Source organism: Aquarana catesbeiana, linkage group LG02 (genome assembly GCF_042186555.1).
Source record: "Aquarana catesbeiana isolate 2022-GZ linkage group LG02, ASM4218655v1, whole genome shotgun sequence".
Taxonomy (NCBI): Eukaryota; Metazoa; Chordata; class Amphibia; order Anura; family Ranidae; genus Aquarana; species Aquarana catesbeiana.
Genome location: NC_133325.1, coordinates 595,462,566 through 595,477,150, shown reverse-complemented (window position 1 = coordinate 595,477,150; position 14,585 = coordinate 595,462,566). Strand labels below are relative to the sequence as shown.

At 39.1% G+C, this 14,585-nt stretch overlaps 16 non-coding genes across 16 annotated transcripts; all 16 read left to right on the top strand.

Moving 5' to 3' along the window:
• The first annotated feature begins 481 nt into the window (after window positions 1–481).
• LOC141130971 (small nucleolar RNA U3) lies at window positions 482–696 on the top strand. Its single transcript, XR_012242604.1, has one exon. It is a non-coding gene; the product is annotated as a small nucleolar RNA U3 (small nucleolar RNA).
• Window positions 697–1,375: 679 nt separating this feature from the next.
• LOC141130926 (small nucleolar RNA U3) lies at window positions 1,376–1,590 on the top strand. Its single transcript, XR_012242565.1, has one exon. It is a non-coding gene; the product is annotated as a small nucleolar RNA U3 (small nucleolar RNA).
• Window positions 1,591–2,265: 675 nt separating this feature from the next.
• LOC141130996 (small nucleolar RNA U3) lies at window positions 2,266–2,480 on the top strand. The gene has a single exon (XR_012242627.1). It is a non-coding gene; the product is annotated as a small nucleolar RNA U3 (small nucleolar RNA).
• A 676-nt stretch (window positions 2,481–3,156) lies between these two features.
• On the top strand, window positions 3,157–3,372 carry LOC141131004 (small nucleolar RNA U3). The gene has a single exon (XR_012242633.1). It is a non-coding gene; the product is annotated as a small nucleolar RNA U3 (small nucleolar RNA).
• Window positions 3,373–4,048: 676 nt separating this feature from the next.
• LOC141131002 (small nucleolar RNA U3) lies at window positions 4,049–4,264 on the top strand. The gene has a single exon (XR_012242631.1). It is a non-coding gene; the product is annotated as a small nucleolar RNA U3 (small nucleolar RNA).
• Window positions 4,265–4,939: 675 nt separating this feature from the next.
• Window positions 4,940–5,154, top strand: LOC141131006 (small nucleolar RNA U3). Its single transcript, XR_012242635.1, has one exon. It is a non-coding gene; the product is annotated as a small nucleolar RNA U3 (small nucleolar RNA).
• Window positions 5,155–5,829: 675 nt separating this feature from the next.
• LOC141131027 (small nucleolar RNA U3) lies at window positions 5,830–6,044 on the top strand. Its single transcript, XR_012242653.1, has one exon. It is a non-coding gene; the product is annotated as a small nucleolar RNA U3 (small nucleolar RNA).
• Window positions 6,045–6,720: 676 nt separating this feature from the next.
• Window positions 6,721–6,935, top strand: LOC141130171 (small nucleolar RNA U3). Its single transcript, XR_012242018.1, has one exon. It is a non-coding gene; the product is annotated as a small nucleolar RNA U3 (small nucleolar RNA).
• Window positions 6,936–7,611: 676 nt separating this feature from the next.
• On the top strand, window positions 7,612–7,826 carry LOC141131017 (small nucleolar RNA U3). The gene has a single exon (XR_012242645.1). It is a non-coding gene; the product is annotated as a small nucleolar RNA U3 (small nucleolar RNA).
• A 676-nt stretch (window positions 7,827–8,502) lies between these two features.
• Window positions 8,503–8,717, top strand: LOC141131079 (small nucleolar RNA U3). The gene has a single exon (XR_012242698.1). It is a non-coding gene; the product is annotated as a small nucleolar RNA U3 (small nucleolar RNA).
• A 676-nt stretch (window positions 8,718–9,393) lies between these two features.
• LOC141130969 (small nucleolar RNA U3) lies at window positions 9,394–9,609 on the top strand. The gene has a single exon (XR_012242602.1). It is a non-coding gene; the product is annotated as a small nucleolar RNA U3 (small nucleolar RNA).
• A 676-nt stretch (window positions 9,610–10,285) lies between these two features.
• LOC141131087 (small nucleolar RNA U3) lies at window positions 10,286–10,500 on the top strand. Its single transcript, XR_012242705.1, has one exon. It is a non-coding gene; the product is annotated as a small nucleolar RNA U3 (small nucleolar RNA).
• A 674-nt stretch (window positions 10,501–11,174) lies between these two features.
• On the top strand, window positions 11,175–11,389 carry LOC141130918 (small nucleolar RNA U3). Its single transcript, XR_012242556.1, has one exon. It is a non-coding gene; the product is annotated as a small nucleolar RNA U3 (small nucleolar RNA).
• Window positions 11,390–12,065: 676 nt separating this feature from the next.
• On the top strand, window positions 12,066–12,280 carry LOC141131077 (small nucleolar RNA U3). The gene has a single exon (XR_012242697.1). It is a non-coding gene; the product is annotated as a small nucleolar RNA U3 (small nucleolar RNA).
• Window positions 12,281–12,956: 676 nt separating this feature from the next.
• On the top strand, window positions 12,957–13,171 carry LOC141130945 (small nucleolar RNA U3). The gene has a single exon (XR_012242580.1). It is a non-coding gene; the product is annotated as a small nucleolar RNA U3 (small nucleolar RNA).
• Window positions 13,172–13,847: 676 nt separating this feature from the next.
• On the top strand, window positions 13,848–14,062 carry LOC141131076 (small nucleolar RNA U3). The gene has a single exon (XR_012242696.1). It is a non-coding gene; the product is annotated as a small nucleolar RNA U3 (small nucleolar RNA).
• Window positions 14,063–14,585: the final 523 nt, after the last annotated feature.

Genomic DNA, 14,585 nt, shown 5'->3' with positions numbered 1-14,585 from the left:
CGCTTGGAGGAAATGGAAACAGCGCTCATGGAACCCAAGGAAAGATTCTGGGGCTTTATATGTTAGAAAGACAAAGAAAAGACTGTCCTCACTGACAAACCATTCTTTCGGAAGCAAAGGAAACATGCCAGGCCATTCTGTTTTTAAAGAGTTGAAAACAAAAATGCTCCATCTGCGTTGTAGTCTCTCCTGTTTCTGTGCTGAACAAGACTGTGAGGTGTTTTTAAAACTTTGCTCGGGTTACCAAAAGGACATCCAAAAGAATCAAGATAGCCAATATAAGGCATCAAGAAATGTTACGATTTGAGAGAAAAGAATTGCAAAATGATTTTTCTTTAGAATAGGACGTTGGCAAACAGGCATCTTAATTATTACTACTTGATTTCTACAAGTAGTTTACATTGGAAGTTAACAAACATGTTCACCATTTGTTGAAGGAATAGTGGTTAAGATGTTGCTGAAATCTTTGGCGTGGCAAGATAGGACTATACTTTCAGGGATCATTTCTGTAGGATACAATGGGAGAAATGTGCTCGAAAGTGTTTAAACTCACCTTCCACGATGATGAATTTTAGGGTTTTTGTCTCAAAAGGATTCTTGTTGGCAGTGCTGCTTTATGCAGAGGCTGCCACCATTTGATGACATGGTCATCTTTCTAGATGGGAAGGTGGCAGGAGAGAGCTCATTCAGAGTGGTTGTTTGAGAGCTGAGAGTCTTGTATTGTTTCAAAAACAGCTGCGTTTCCAATTTTGTGTTTTGGTCTAATTTGTAAACCATGTCTTTTATTTACTAATTGCCAGATGGAAACAAAAATGACGTGATATTTCTATGTGGGAAGGTTGTTAGCAGTACGACAGGCAGTCGCTGCTCATGTTTTTCCTTTGGCTTAGGTGCTTGGAGAAAATGGAAACAACGCTCATGTTGAACCCAAGGAAAGATTCTGGGGCTTTATAATGTTAGAAAGACAAAGAAAAGACTGTCCTCACTGACAAACCATTCTTTCGGAAGCAAAGGAAACATGCCAGGCCATTCTGTTTTTAAAGAGGTGAAAACAAAAATGCTCCATCTGCGTTGTAGTCTCGCCTGTTACTGCGCTGAACAAGACTGTGAGGTGCTTTTAAAACTTTGCTCGGGTTACCAAAAGGACATCCAAAAGAATCAAGATAGCCAATATAAGGCATCAAGAAATGTTATGATTTGAGAGAAAAGAATTGCAAAATGATTTTTCTTTAGAATAGGACGTTGGCAAACAGGCATCTTAATTATTACTACTTGATTTCTACAAGTAGTTTACATTGGAGGTTAACAAACATGTTCACCATTTGTTGAAGGAATAGTGGTTAAGATGTTGCTGAAATCTTTGGCGTGGCAAGGTAGGACCATACTTTCAGGGATCATTTCTGTAGGATTCAAAGGGAGAAATGTGCTCGAAAGCGTCCAAACTCACCTTCCACGATGATGAATTTTAGAGTTCTTGTCTCAGAAGGATTCTTGTTGGCAGCGCTGCTCTATGCAGGTGCTGCCACCATTTGATGACATTGTTATCTTTCTAGATGGGAAGATGGCAGGAGGGAACTCATTCAGAGTGGTTGTTTGAGTGCTGAGAGTCTTGTATTGTTTCAAAAACAGCTCAGTTTCCAATTTTGTGTTTTGGTTTAATTTGTAAACCATGTCTTTTATTTACTAATTGCCAGATGTAAACAAAAATGACATGATATTTCTATGTGGGAAAGTTGTTAGCAGTGCGACAGGCAGTCGCTGCTCTTGTTTTTCCTTTGGCTTGGGCGCTTGGAGGAAATGGAAACAACGCTCATGGAACTCAAGGAAAGATTCTGTGGCTTTATATGTTAGAAAGACAAAGAAAAGACTGTCCTCACTGACAAACCATTCTTTCGGAAGCAAAGGAAACATGCCAGGCCATTCTGTTTTTAAAGAGGTGAAAACAAAAATGCTCCATCTGCGTTGTAGTCTCTCCTGTTTCTGCGCTGAACAAGACTGTGAGGTGCTTTTAAAACTTTGCTCGGGTTACCAAAAGGACATCCAAAAGAATCAAGATAGCCAATATAAGGCATCAAAAAATATTACGATTTGAGAGAAAAGAATTGCAAAATGATTTTTCTTTAGAATAGGACGTTGGCAACAGGCATCTTAATTATTACTACTTGATTTCTACAAGTAGTTTACATTGGAGGTTAACAAACATGTTCACCATTTGTTGAAGGAATAGTGGTTAAGATGTTGCTGAAATCTTTGCCGTGGCAAAGTAGGACTATACTTTCAGGGATCATTTCTGTAGGAGTCAAAGTGAGAAATGTGCTCGAAAGCGTCCAAACTCACCTTCCACGATGATGAATTTTAGGGTTCTTGTCTCAGAAGGATTCTTGTTGGTAGTGCTGTTCTATGCAGGTGCTGCCACCATTTGATGACATTGTCATCTTTCTAGATGGGAAGATGGCAGGAGGGAGCTCATTCAGAGTGGTTGTTTGAGTGCTGAGAGTCTTGTATTGTTTCAAAAACAGCTGAGTTTCCAATTCTGTGTTTTGGTCTAATTTGTAAACCATGTCTTTTATTTACTAATTGCCAGATGGAAACAAACATGACACGATATTTCTATGTGGGAAGGTTGTTAGCAGTACGACATGCAGTCGCTGCTCTTGTTTTTCCTTTGGCTTGGGCGCTTGGAGGAAATGGAAACAGCGCTCATGGAACCCAAGGAAAGATTCTGGGGCTTTATATGTTAGAAAGACAAAGAAAAGACTGTCCTCACTGACAAACCATTCTTTCGGAAGCAAAGGAAACATGCCAGGCCATTCTGTTTTTAAAGAGGTGAAAACAAAAATGCTCCATCTGCGTTGTAGTCTCTCCTGTTTCTGCGCTGAACAAGACTGTGAGGTGCTTTTAAAACTTTGCTCGGGTTACCAAAAGGACATCCAAAAGAATCAAGATAGCCAATATAAGGCATCAAGAAATGTTACGATTTGAGAGAAAAGAATTGCAAAATGATTTTTCTTTAGAATAGGACGTTGGCAAACAGGCATCTTAATTAATACTAATTGATTTTTACAAGTAGTTTACATTGGAGGTTAACAAACATGTTCACCAATTGTTGAAGGAATAGTGATTAAGATGTTGCTGAAATCTTTGCCGTGGCAAGGTAGGACCATACTTTCAGGGATCATTTCTGTAGGATTCAAAGGGAGCAAATGTGCTCGAAAGCGTCCAAACTCACCTTCCACGATGATGAATTTTAGAGTTCTTGTCTCAGAAGGATTCTTGTTGGCAGCGCTGCTCTATGCAGGTGCTGCCACCATTTGATGACATTGTTATCTTTCTAGATGAGAAAATGGCAGGAGGGAACTCATTCAGAGTGGTTGTTTTAGTGCTGAGAGTCTTGTATTGTTTCAAAAACAGCTGAGTTTCCAATTTTATGTTTTGGTCTAATTTATAAACCATGTCTTTTATTTACTAATTGCAAGATGGAAACAAAAATGACATGATATTTCTATGTGGGAAGGTTGTTAGCAGTGCGACAGGCAGTCGCTGCTCATGTTTTTCCTTTGGCTTGTGCACTTGGAGGAAATGGAAACAATACTCATGGAACCCAAGGAAAGATTCTGGGGCTTTATATGTTAGAAAGACAAAGAAAAGACTGTCCTCACTGACAAACCATTCTTTCGGAAGCAAAGGAAACATGCCAGGCCATTCTATTTTTAAAGAGGTGAAAACAAAAATGCTCCATCTGCGTTGTAGTCTCTCCTGTTTCTGCGCTGAACAAGACTGTGAGGTGCTTTTAAAACTTTGCTCGGGTTACCAAAAGGACATCCAAAAGAATCAAGATAGCCAATATAAGGCATCAAGAAATGTTACGATTTGAGAGAAAAGAATTGCAAAATGATTTTTCTTTAGAATAGGACGTTGGCAAACAGGCATCTTAATTAATACTAATTGATTTTTACAAGTAGTTTACATTGGAGGTTAACAAACATGTTCACCAATTGTTGAAGGAATAGTGATTAAGATGTTGCTGAAATCTTTGCCGTGGCAAGGTAGGACCATACTTTCAGGGATCATTTCTGTAGGATTCAAAGGGAGCAAATGTGCTCGAAAGCGTCCAAACTCACCTTCCACGATGATGAATTTTAGAGTTCTTGTCTCAGAAGGATTCTTGTTGGCAGCGCTGCTCTATGCAGGTGCTGCCACCATTTGATGACATTGTTATCTTTCTAGATGAGAAGATGGCAGGAGGGAACTCATTCAGAGTGGTTGTTTGAGTGCTGAGAGTCTTGTATTGTTTCAAAAACAGCTGAGTTTCCAATTTTGTGTTTTGGTCTAATTTGTAAACCATGTCTTTTATTTACTAATTGCCAGATGGAAACAAAAATGACATGATATTTCTATGTGGGAAGGTTGTTAGCAGTGCGACAGGCAGTCGCTGCTCATGTTTTTCCTTTGGCTTGGGCGCTTGGAGGAAATGGAAACAACGCTCATGGAACCCAAGGAAAGATTCTGGGGCTTTATATGTTAGAAAGACAAAGAAAAGACTGTCCTCACTGACAAACCATTCTTTCGGAAGCAAAGGAAACATGCCAGGCCATTCTGTTTTTAAAGAGGTGAAAACAAAAATGCTCCATCTGCGTTGTAGTCTCTCCTGTTTCTGCGCTGAACAAGACTGTGAGGTGCTTTTAAAACTTTGCTCGGGTTACCAAAAGGACATCCAAAAGAATCAAGATAGCCAATATAAGGCATCAAAAAATATTACGATTTGAGAGAAAAGAATTGCAAAATGATTTTTCTTTAGAATAGGACGTTGGCAACAGGCATCTTAATTATTACTACTTGATTTCTACAAGTAGTTTACATTGGAGGTTAACAAACATGTTCACCATTTGTTGAAGGAATAGTGGTTAAGATGTTGCTGAAATCTTTGCCGTGGCAAAGTAGGACTATACTTTCAGGGATCATTTCTGTAGGATTCAAAGTGAGAAATGTGCTCTAAAGCGTCCAAACTCACCTTCCACGATGATGAATTTTAGGGTTCTTGTCTCAGAAGGATTCTTTTTGGTAGTGCTGTTCTATGCAGGTGCTGCCACCATTTGATGACATTGTCATCTTTCTAGATGGGAAGATGGCAGGAGGGAACTCATTCAGAGTGGTTGTTTGAGTGCTGAGAGTCTTGTATTGTTTCAAAAACAGTTGAGTTTCTAATTCTGTGTTTTGGTCTAATTTGTAAACCATGTCTTTTATTTACTAATTGCCAGATGGAAACAAACATGACACGATATTTCTATGTGGGAAGGTTGTTAGCAGTACGACATTCAGTCGCTGCTCTTGTTTTTCCTTTGGCTTGGGCGCTTGGAGGAAATGGAAACAGCGCTCATGTAACCCAAGGAAAGATTCTGGGGCTTTATATGTTAGAAAGACAAAGAAAAGACTGTCCTCACTGACAAACCATTCTTTCGGAAGCAAAGGAAACATGCCAGGCCATTCTGTTTTTAAAGAGGTGAAAACAAAAATGCTCCATCTGCGTTGTAGTCTCTCCTGTTTCTGCGCTGAACAAGACTGTGAGGTGCTTTTAAAACTTTGCTCGGGTTACCAAAAGGACATCCAAAAGAATCAAGATAGCCAATATAAGGCATCAAAAAATATTACGATTTGAGAGAAAAGAATTGCAAAATGATTTTTCTTTAGAATAGGACGTTGGCAACAGGCATCTTAATTATTACTACTTGATTTCTACAAGTAGTTTACATTGGAGGTTAACAAACATGTTCACCATTTGTTGAAGGAATAGTGGTTAAGATGTTGCTGAAATCTTTGCCGTGGCAAAGTAGGACTATACTTTCAGGGATCATTTCTGTAGGATTCAAAGTGAGAAATGTGCTCGAAAGCGTCCAAACTCACCTTCCACGATGATGAATTTTAGGGTTCTTGTCTCAGAAGGATTCTTTTTGGTAGTGCTGTTCTATGCAGGTGCTGCCACCATTTGATGACATTGTCATCTTTCTAGATGGGAAGATGGCAGGAGGGAACTCATTCAGTGTGGTTGTTTGAGTGTTGAGAGTCTTGTATTGTTTCAAAAACAGCTGAGTTTCTAATTCTGTGTTTTGGTCTAATTTGTAAACCATGTCTTTTATTTACTAATTGCCAGATGGAAACAAACATGACACGATATTTCTATGTGGGAAGGTTGTTAGCAGTACGACATGCAGTCGCTGCTCTTGTTTTTCCTTTGGCTTGGGCGCTTGGAGGAAATGGAAACAGCGCTCATGTAACCCAAGGAAAGATTCTGGGGCTTTATATGTTAGAAAGACAAAGAAAAGACTGTCCTCACTGACAAACCATTCTTTCGGAAGCAAAGGAAACATGCCAGGCCATTCTGTTTTTAAAGAGGTGAAAACAAAAATGCTCCATCTGCATTGTAGTCTCTCCTGTTTCTGCGCTGAACAAGACTGTGAGGTGCTTTTAAAACTTTGCTCGGGTTACCAAAAGGACATCCAAAAGAATCAAGATAGCCAATATAAGGCATCAAGAAATGTTACGATTTGTGAGAAAAGAATTGCAAAATGATTTTTCTTTAGAATAGGACGTTGGCAAACAGGCATCTTAATTATTACTACTTGATTTCTACAAGTAGTTTACATTGGAGGTTAACAAACATGTTCACCATTTGTTGAAGGAATAGTGGTTAAGATGTTGCTGAAATCTTTGCTTTGGCTAAGTAGGATTATACTTTCAGGTATCATTTCTGTAGGTTTCAAAGAGAGAAATGTGCTCGAAAGCGTCCAAACTCATCTTCCACGATGATGAATTTTAGGGTTCTTGTCTCAGAAGGATTCTTTTTGGCAGTGCTGCTCTAAGCAGGTGCTGCCACCATTTAATGACGTTGTCATCTTTCTAGATGGGAAGATGGCATGAGGGAACTCATTCAGAGTGGTTGTTTGAGTGCTGAGAGTCTTGTATTGTTTCAAAAACAGCTGAGTTTCCAATTTTATGTTTTGGTCTAATTTATAAACCATGTCTTTTATTTACTAATTGCAAGATGGAAACAAAAATGACATGATATTTCTATGTGGGAAGGTTGTTAGCAGTGCGACAGGCAGTCGCTGCTCATGTTTTTCCTTTGGCTTGTGCACTTGGAGGAAATGGAAACAATACTCATGGAACCCAAGGAAAGATTCTGGGGCTTTATATGTTAGAAAGACAAAGAAAAGACTGTCCTCACTGACTAATCATTCTTTCGAAAGCAAAGGAAACATGCCAGGCCATTCTGTTTTTAAAGAGGTGAAAACAAAAATGCTCCATCTGCGTTGTAGTCTCTCCTGTTTCTGCGCTGAACAAGACTGTGAGGTGCATTTAAAACTTTGCTCGGGTTACCAAAAGGACATCCAAAAGAATCAAGATGGACAATATAAGGCATCAAGAAATGTTACGATTTGAGAGAAAAGAATTGCAAAATGATTTTTCTTTAGAATAGGACGTTGGCAAACAGGCATCTTAATTATTACTACTTGATTTCTACAAGTAGTTTACATTGGAGGTTAACAAACATGTTCACCATTTGTTGAAGGAATAGTGGTTAAGATGTTGCTGAAATCTTTGCCATGGCAAGGTAGGACTATACTTTCAGGGATCGTTTCTGTAGGATTCAAAGGGAGAAATGTGCTTGAAAGTGTCCAAACTCACCTTCCACGATGATGAATTTTAGGGTTCTTGTCTCAGAAGGATTCTTGTTGGTAGTGCTGTTCTATGCAGGTGCTGCCACCATTTGATGACATTGTCATCTTTCTGGATGGGAAGATGGCAGGAGGGAACTCATTCAGAGTGGTTGTTTGAGTGCTGAGAGTCTTGTATTGTTTCAAAAACAGCTGAGTTTCCAATTCTGTGTTTTGGTCTAATTTGTAAACCATGTCTTTTATTTATTAATTGCCAGATGGAAACAAACATGACACGATATTTCTATGTGGGAAGGTTGTTAGCAGTACGACATGCCGTCGCTGCTCTTGTTTTTCCTTTGGCTTGGGCGCTTGGAGGAAATGGAAACAGCGCTCATGGAACCCAAGGAAAGATTCTGGGGCTTTATATGTTAGAAAGACAAAGAAAAGACTGTCCTCACTGACAAACCATTCTTTCGGAAGCAAAGGAAACATGCCAGGCCATTCTGTTTTTAAAGAGGTGAAAACAAAAATGCTCCATCTGCGTTGTAGTCTCTCCTGTTTCTGCGCTGAACAAGACTGTGAGGTGCTTTTAAAACTTTGCTCGGGTTACCAAAAGGACATCCAAAAGAATCAAGATAGCCAATATAAGGCATCAAGAAATGTTACGATTTGAGAGAAAAGAATTGCAAAATGATTTTTCTTTAGAATAGGACGTTGGCAAACAGGCATCTTAATTATTACTACTTGATTTCTACAAGTAGTTTACATTGGAGGTTAACAAACATGTTCACCATTTGTTGAAGGAATAGTGGTTAAGATGTTGCTGAAATCTTTGCTTTGGCTAAGTAGGATTATACTATCAGGTATCATTTCTGTAGGTTTCAAAGAGAGAAACGTGCTCGAAAGCGTCCAAACTCATCTTCCACGATGATGAATTTTAGGGTTCTTGTCTCAGAAGGATTCTTGTTGGCAGTGCTGCTCTATGCAGGTGCTGCCACCATTTAATGACGTTGTCATCTTTCTAGATGGGAAGATGGCATGAGGGAACTCATTCAGAGTGGTTGTTTGAGTGCTGAGAGTCTTGTATTGTTTCAAAAACAGCTGAGTTTCCAATTTTATGTTTTGGTCTAATTTATAAACCATGTCTTTTATTTACTAATTGCAAGATGGAAACAAAAATGACATGATATTTCTATGTGGGAAGGTTGTTAGCAGTGCGACAGGCAGTCGCTGCTCATGTTTTTCCTTTGGCTTGTGCACTTGGAGGAAATGGAAACAATACTCATGGAACCCAAGGAAAGATTCTGGGGCTTTATATGTTAGAAAGACAAAGAAAAGACTGTCCTCACTGACAAACCATTCTTTCGGAAGCAAAGGAAACATGCCAGGCCATTCTATTTTTAAAGAGGTGAAAACAAAAATGCTCCATCTGCGTTGTAGTCTCTCCTGTTTCTGCGCTGAACAAGACTGTGAGGTGCTTTTAAAACTTTGCTCGGGTTACCAAAAGGACATCCAAAAGAATCAAGATAGCCAATATAAGGCATCAAGAAATGTTACGATTTGAGAGAAAAGAATTGCAAAATGATTTTTCTTTAGAATAGGACGTTGGCAAACAGGCATCTTAATTAATACTAATTGATTTTTACAAGTAGTTTACATTGGAGGTTAACAAACATGTTCACCAATTGTTGAAGGAATAGTGATTAAGATGTTGCTGAAATCTTTGCCGTGGCAAGGTAGGACCATACTTTCAGGGATCATTTCTGTAGGATTCAAAGGGAGCAAATGAGCTCGAAAGCGTCCAAACTCACCTTCCACGATGATGAATTTTAGAGTTCTTGTCTCAGAAGGATTCTTGTTGGCAGCGCTGCTCTATGCAGGTGCTGCCACCATTTGATGACATTGTTATCTTTCTAGATGGGAAGATGGCAGGAGGGAACTCATTCAGAGTGGTTGTTTGAGTGCTGAGAGTCTTGTATTGTTTCAAAAACAGCTGAGTTTCCAATTTTGTGTTTTGGTCTAATTTGTAAACCATGTCTTTTATTTACTAATTGCCAGATGGAAACAAAAATGACATGATATTTCTATGTGGGAAGGTTGTTAGCAGTGCGACAGGCAGTCGCTGCTCATGTTTTTCCTTTGGCTTGGGCGCTTGGAGGAAATGGAAACAACGCTCATGGAACCCAAGGAAAGATTCTGGGGCTTTATATGTTAGAAAGACAAAGAAAAGACTGTCCTCACTGACAAACCATTCTTTCGGAAGCAAAGGAAACATGCCAGGCCATTCTGTTTTTAAAGAGGTGAAAACAAAAATGCTCCATCTGCGTTGTAGTCTCTCCTGTTTCTGCGCTGAACAAGACTGTGAGGTGCTTTTAAAACTTTGCTCGGGTTACCAAAAGGACATCCAAAAGAATCAAGATAGCCAATATAAGGCATCAAAAAATATTACGATTTGAGAGAAAAGAATTGCAAAATGATTTTTTTTTAGAATAGGACGTTGGCAAACAGGCATCTTAATTATTACTACTTGATTTCTACAAGTAGTTTACATTGGAGGTTAACAAACATGTTCACCATTTGTTGAAGGAATAGTGGTTAAGATGTTGCTGAAATCTTTGCTTTGGCTAAGTAGGATTATACTTTCAGGTATCATTTCTGTAGGTTTCAAAGAGAGAAACGTGCTCGAAAGCGTCCAAACTCATCTTCCACGATGATGAATTTTAGGGTTCTTGTCTCAGAAGGATTCTTGTTGGAAGTGCTGCTCTATGCAGGTGCTGCCACCATTTAATGACATTGTCATCTTTCTAGATGGGAAGATGGCATGAGGGAACTCATTCAGAGTGGTTGTTTTAGTGCTGAGAGTCTTGTATTGTTTCAAAAACAGCTGAGTTTCCAATTTTATGTTTTGGTCTAATTTATAAACCATGTCTTTTATTTATTAATTGCAAGATGGAAACAAAAATGACATGATATTTCTATGTGGGAAGGTTGTTAGCAGTGCGACAGGCAGTCGCTGCTCATGTTTTTCCTTTGGCTTGGGCGCTTGGAGGAAATGGAAACAACGCTCATGGAACCCAAGGAAAGATTCTGGGGCTTTATATGTTAGAAAGACAAAGAAAAGACTGTCCTCACTGACAAACCATTCTTTCGGAAGCAAAGGAAACATGCCAGGCCATTCTGTTTTTAAAGAGGTGAAAACAAAAATGCTCCATCTGCGTTGTAGTCTCTCCTGTTTCTGCGCTGAACAAGACTGTGAGGTGCTTTTAAAACTTTGCTCGGGTTACCAAAAGGACATCCAAAAGAATAAGATAGCCAATGTAAGGCATCAAAAAATATTACGATTTGAGAGAAAAGAATTGCAAAATGATTTTTCTTTAGAATAGGACGTTGGCAACAGGCATCTTAATTATTACTACTTGATTTCTACAAGTAGTTTACATTGGAGGTTAACAAACATGTTCACCATTTGTTGAAGGAATAGTGGTTAAGATGTTGCTGAAATCTTTGCCGTGGCAAAGTAGGACTATACTTTCAGGGATCATTTCTGTAGGATTCAAAGAGAGAAATGTGCTCGAAAGCGTCCAAGCTCATCTTCCACGATGATGAATTTTAGGGTTCTTGTCTCAGAAGGATTCTTGTTGGCAGTGCTGCTCTATGCAGGTGCTGCCACCATTTGATGACATTGTCATCTTTCTGGATGGGAAGATGGCAGGAGGGAACTCATTCAGAGTGGTTGTTTGAGTGCTGAGAGTCTTGTATTGTTTCAAAAACAGCTGAGTTTCCAATTCTGTGTTTTGGTCTAATTTGTAAACCATGTCTTTTATTTATTAATTGCCAGATGGAAACAAACATGACACGATATTTCTATGTGGGAAGGTTGTTAGCAGTACGACATGCCGTCGCTGCTCATGTTTTTCCTTTGGCTTGGGCGCTTGGAGGAAATGGAAACAGCGCTCATGGAACCCAAGGAAAGATTCTGGGGCTTTATATGTTAGAAAGACAAAGAAAAGACTGTCCTCACTGACAAACCATTCTTTCGGAAGCAAAGGAAACATGCCAGGCCATTCTGTTTTTAAAGAGGTGAAAACAAAAATGCTCCATCTGCGTTGTAGTCTCTCCTGTTTCTGCGCTGAACAAGACTGTGAGGTGCTTTTAAAACTTTGCTCGGGTTACCAAAAGGACATCCAAAAGAATCAAGATAGCCAATATAAGGCATCAAGAAATGTTACGATTTGAGAGAAAAGAATTGCAAAATGATTTTTCTTTAGAATAGGACGTTGGCAAACAGGCATCTTAATTATTACTACTTGATTTCTACAAGTAGTTTACATTGGAGGTTAACAAACATGTTCACCATTTGTTGAAGGAATAGTGGTTAAGATGTTGCTGAAATCTTTGCTTTGGCTAAGTAGGATTATACTATCAGGTATCATTTCTGTAGGTTTCAAAGAGAGAAACGTGCTCGAAAGCGTCCAAACTCATCTTCCACGATGATGAATTTTAGGGTTCTTGTCTCAGAAGGATTCTTGTTGGCAGTGCTGCTCTATGCAGGTGCTGCCACCATTTAATGACGTTGTCATCTTTCTAGATGGGAAGATGGCATGAGGGAACTCATTCAGAGTGGTTGTTTGAGTGCTGAGAGTCTTGTATTGTTTCAAAAACAGCTGAGTTTCCAATTTTATGTTTTGGTCTAATTTATAAACCATGTCTATTATTTACTAATTGCAAGATGGAAACAAAAATGACATGATATTTCTATGTGGGAAGGTTGTTAGCAGTGCGACAGGCAGTCGCTGCTCATGTTTTTCCTTTGGCTTGTGCACTTGGAGGAAATGGAAACAATACTCATGGAACCCAAGGAAAGATTCTGGGGCTTTATATGTTAGAAAGACAAAGAAAAGACTGTCCTCACTGACTAATCATTCTTTCAAAAGCAAAGGAAACATGCCAGGCCATTCTGTTTTTAAAGAGGTGAAAACAAAAATGCTCCATCTGCGTTGTAGTCTCTCCTGTTTCTGCGCTGAACAAGACTGTGAGGTGCTTTTAAAACTTTGCTCGGGTTACCAAAAGGACATCCAAAAGAATCAAGATGGACAATATAAGGCATCAAGAAATGTTACGATTTGAGAGAAAAGAATTGCAAAATGATTTTTCTTTAGAATAGGACGTTGGCAAACAGGCATCTTAATTATTACTACTTGATTTCTACAAGTAGTTTACATTGGAGGTTAACAAACATGTTCACCATTTGTTGAAGGAATAGTGGTTAAGATGTTGCTGAAATCTTTGCCATGGCAAGGTAGGACTATACTTTCAGGGATCATTTCTGTAGGATTCAAAGGGAGAAATGTGCTCGAAAGTGTCCAAACTCACCTTCCACGATGATGAATTTTAGGGTTCTTGTCTCAGAAGGATTCTTGTTGGCAGTGCTGTTCTATGCAGGTGCTGCCACCATTTGATGACATTGTCATCTTTCTGGATGGGAAGATGACAGGAGGGAACTCATTCAGAGTGGTTGTTTGAGTGCTGAGAGTCTTGTATTGTTTCAAAAACAGCTGAGTTTCCAATTCTGTGTTTTGGTCTAATTTGTAAACCATGTCTTTTATTTATTAATTGCCAGATGGAAACAAACATGACACGATATTTCTATGTGGGAAGGTTGTTAGCACTACGACACGCCGTCGCTGCTCTTGTTTTTCCTTTGGCTTGGGCGCTTGGAGGAAATGGAAACAGCGCTCATGGAACCCAAGGAAAGATTCTGGGGCTTTATATGTTAGAAAGACAAAGAAAAGACTGTCCTCACTGACAAACCATTCTTTCGGAAGCAAAGGAAACATGCCAGGCCATTCTGTTTTTAAAGAGGTGAAAACAAAAATGCTCCATCTGCGTTGTAGTCTCTCCTGTTTCTGCGCTGAACAAGACTGTGAGGTGCTTTTAAAACTTTGCTCGGGTTACCAAAAGGACATCCAAAAGATCCAAGATAGCCAATATAAGGCATCAAGAAATGTTACGATTTGAGAGAAAAGAATTGCAAAATGATTTTTCTTTAGAATAGGACGTTGGCAAACAGGCATCTTAATTATTACTACTTGATTTCTACAAGTAGTTTACATTGGAGGTTAACAAACATGTTCACCATTTGTTGAAGGAATAGTGGTTAAGATGTTGCTGAAATCTTTGCTTTGGCTAAGTAGGATTATACTATCAGGTATCATTTCTGTAGGTTTCAAAGAGAGAAACGTGCTCGAAAGCGTCCAAACTCATCTTCCACGATGATGAATTTTAGGGTTCTTGTCTCAGAAGGATTCTTGTTGGCAGTGCTGCTCTATGCAGGTGCTGCCACCATTTAATGACGTTGTCATCTTTCTAGATGGGAAGATGGCATGAGGGAACTCATTCAGAGTGGTTGTTTGAGTGCTGAGAGTCTTGTATTGTTTCAAAAACAGCTGAGTTTCCAATTTTATGTTTTGGTCTAATTTATAAACCATGTCTATTATTTACTAATTGCAAGATGGAAACAAAAATGACATGATATTTCTATGTGGGAAGGTTGTTAGCAGTGCGACAGGCAGTCGCTGCTCATGTTTTTCCTTTGGCTTGTGCACTTGGAGGAAATGGAAACAATACTCATGGAACCCAAGGAAAGATTCTGGGGCTTTATATGTTAGAAAGACAAAGAAAAGACTGTCCTCACTGACTAATCATTCTTTCGAAAGCAAAGGAAACATGCCAGGCCATTCTGTTTTTAAAGAGGTGAAAACAAAAATGCTCCATCTGCGTTGTAGTCTCTCCTGTTTCTGCGCTGAACAAGACTGTGAGGTGCTTTTAAAACTTTGCTCGGGTTACCAAAAGGACATCCAAAAGAATCAAGATGGACAATATAAGGCATCAAGAAATGTTACGATTTGAGAGAAAAGAATTGCAAAATGA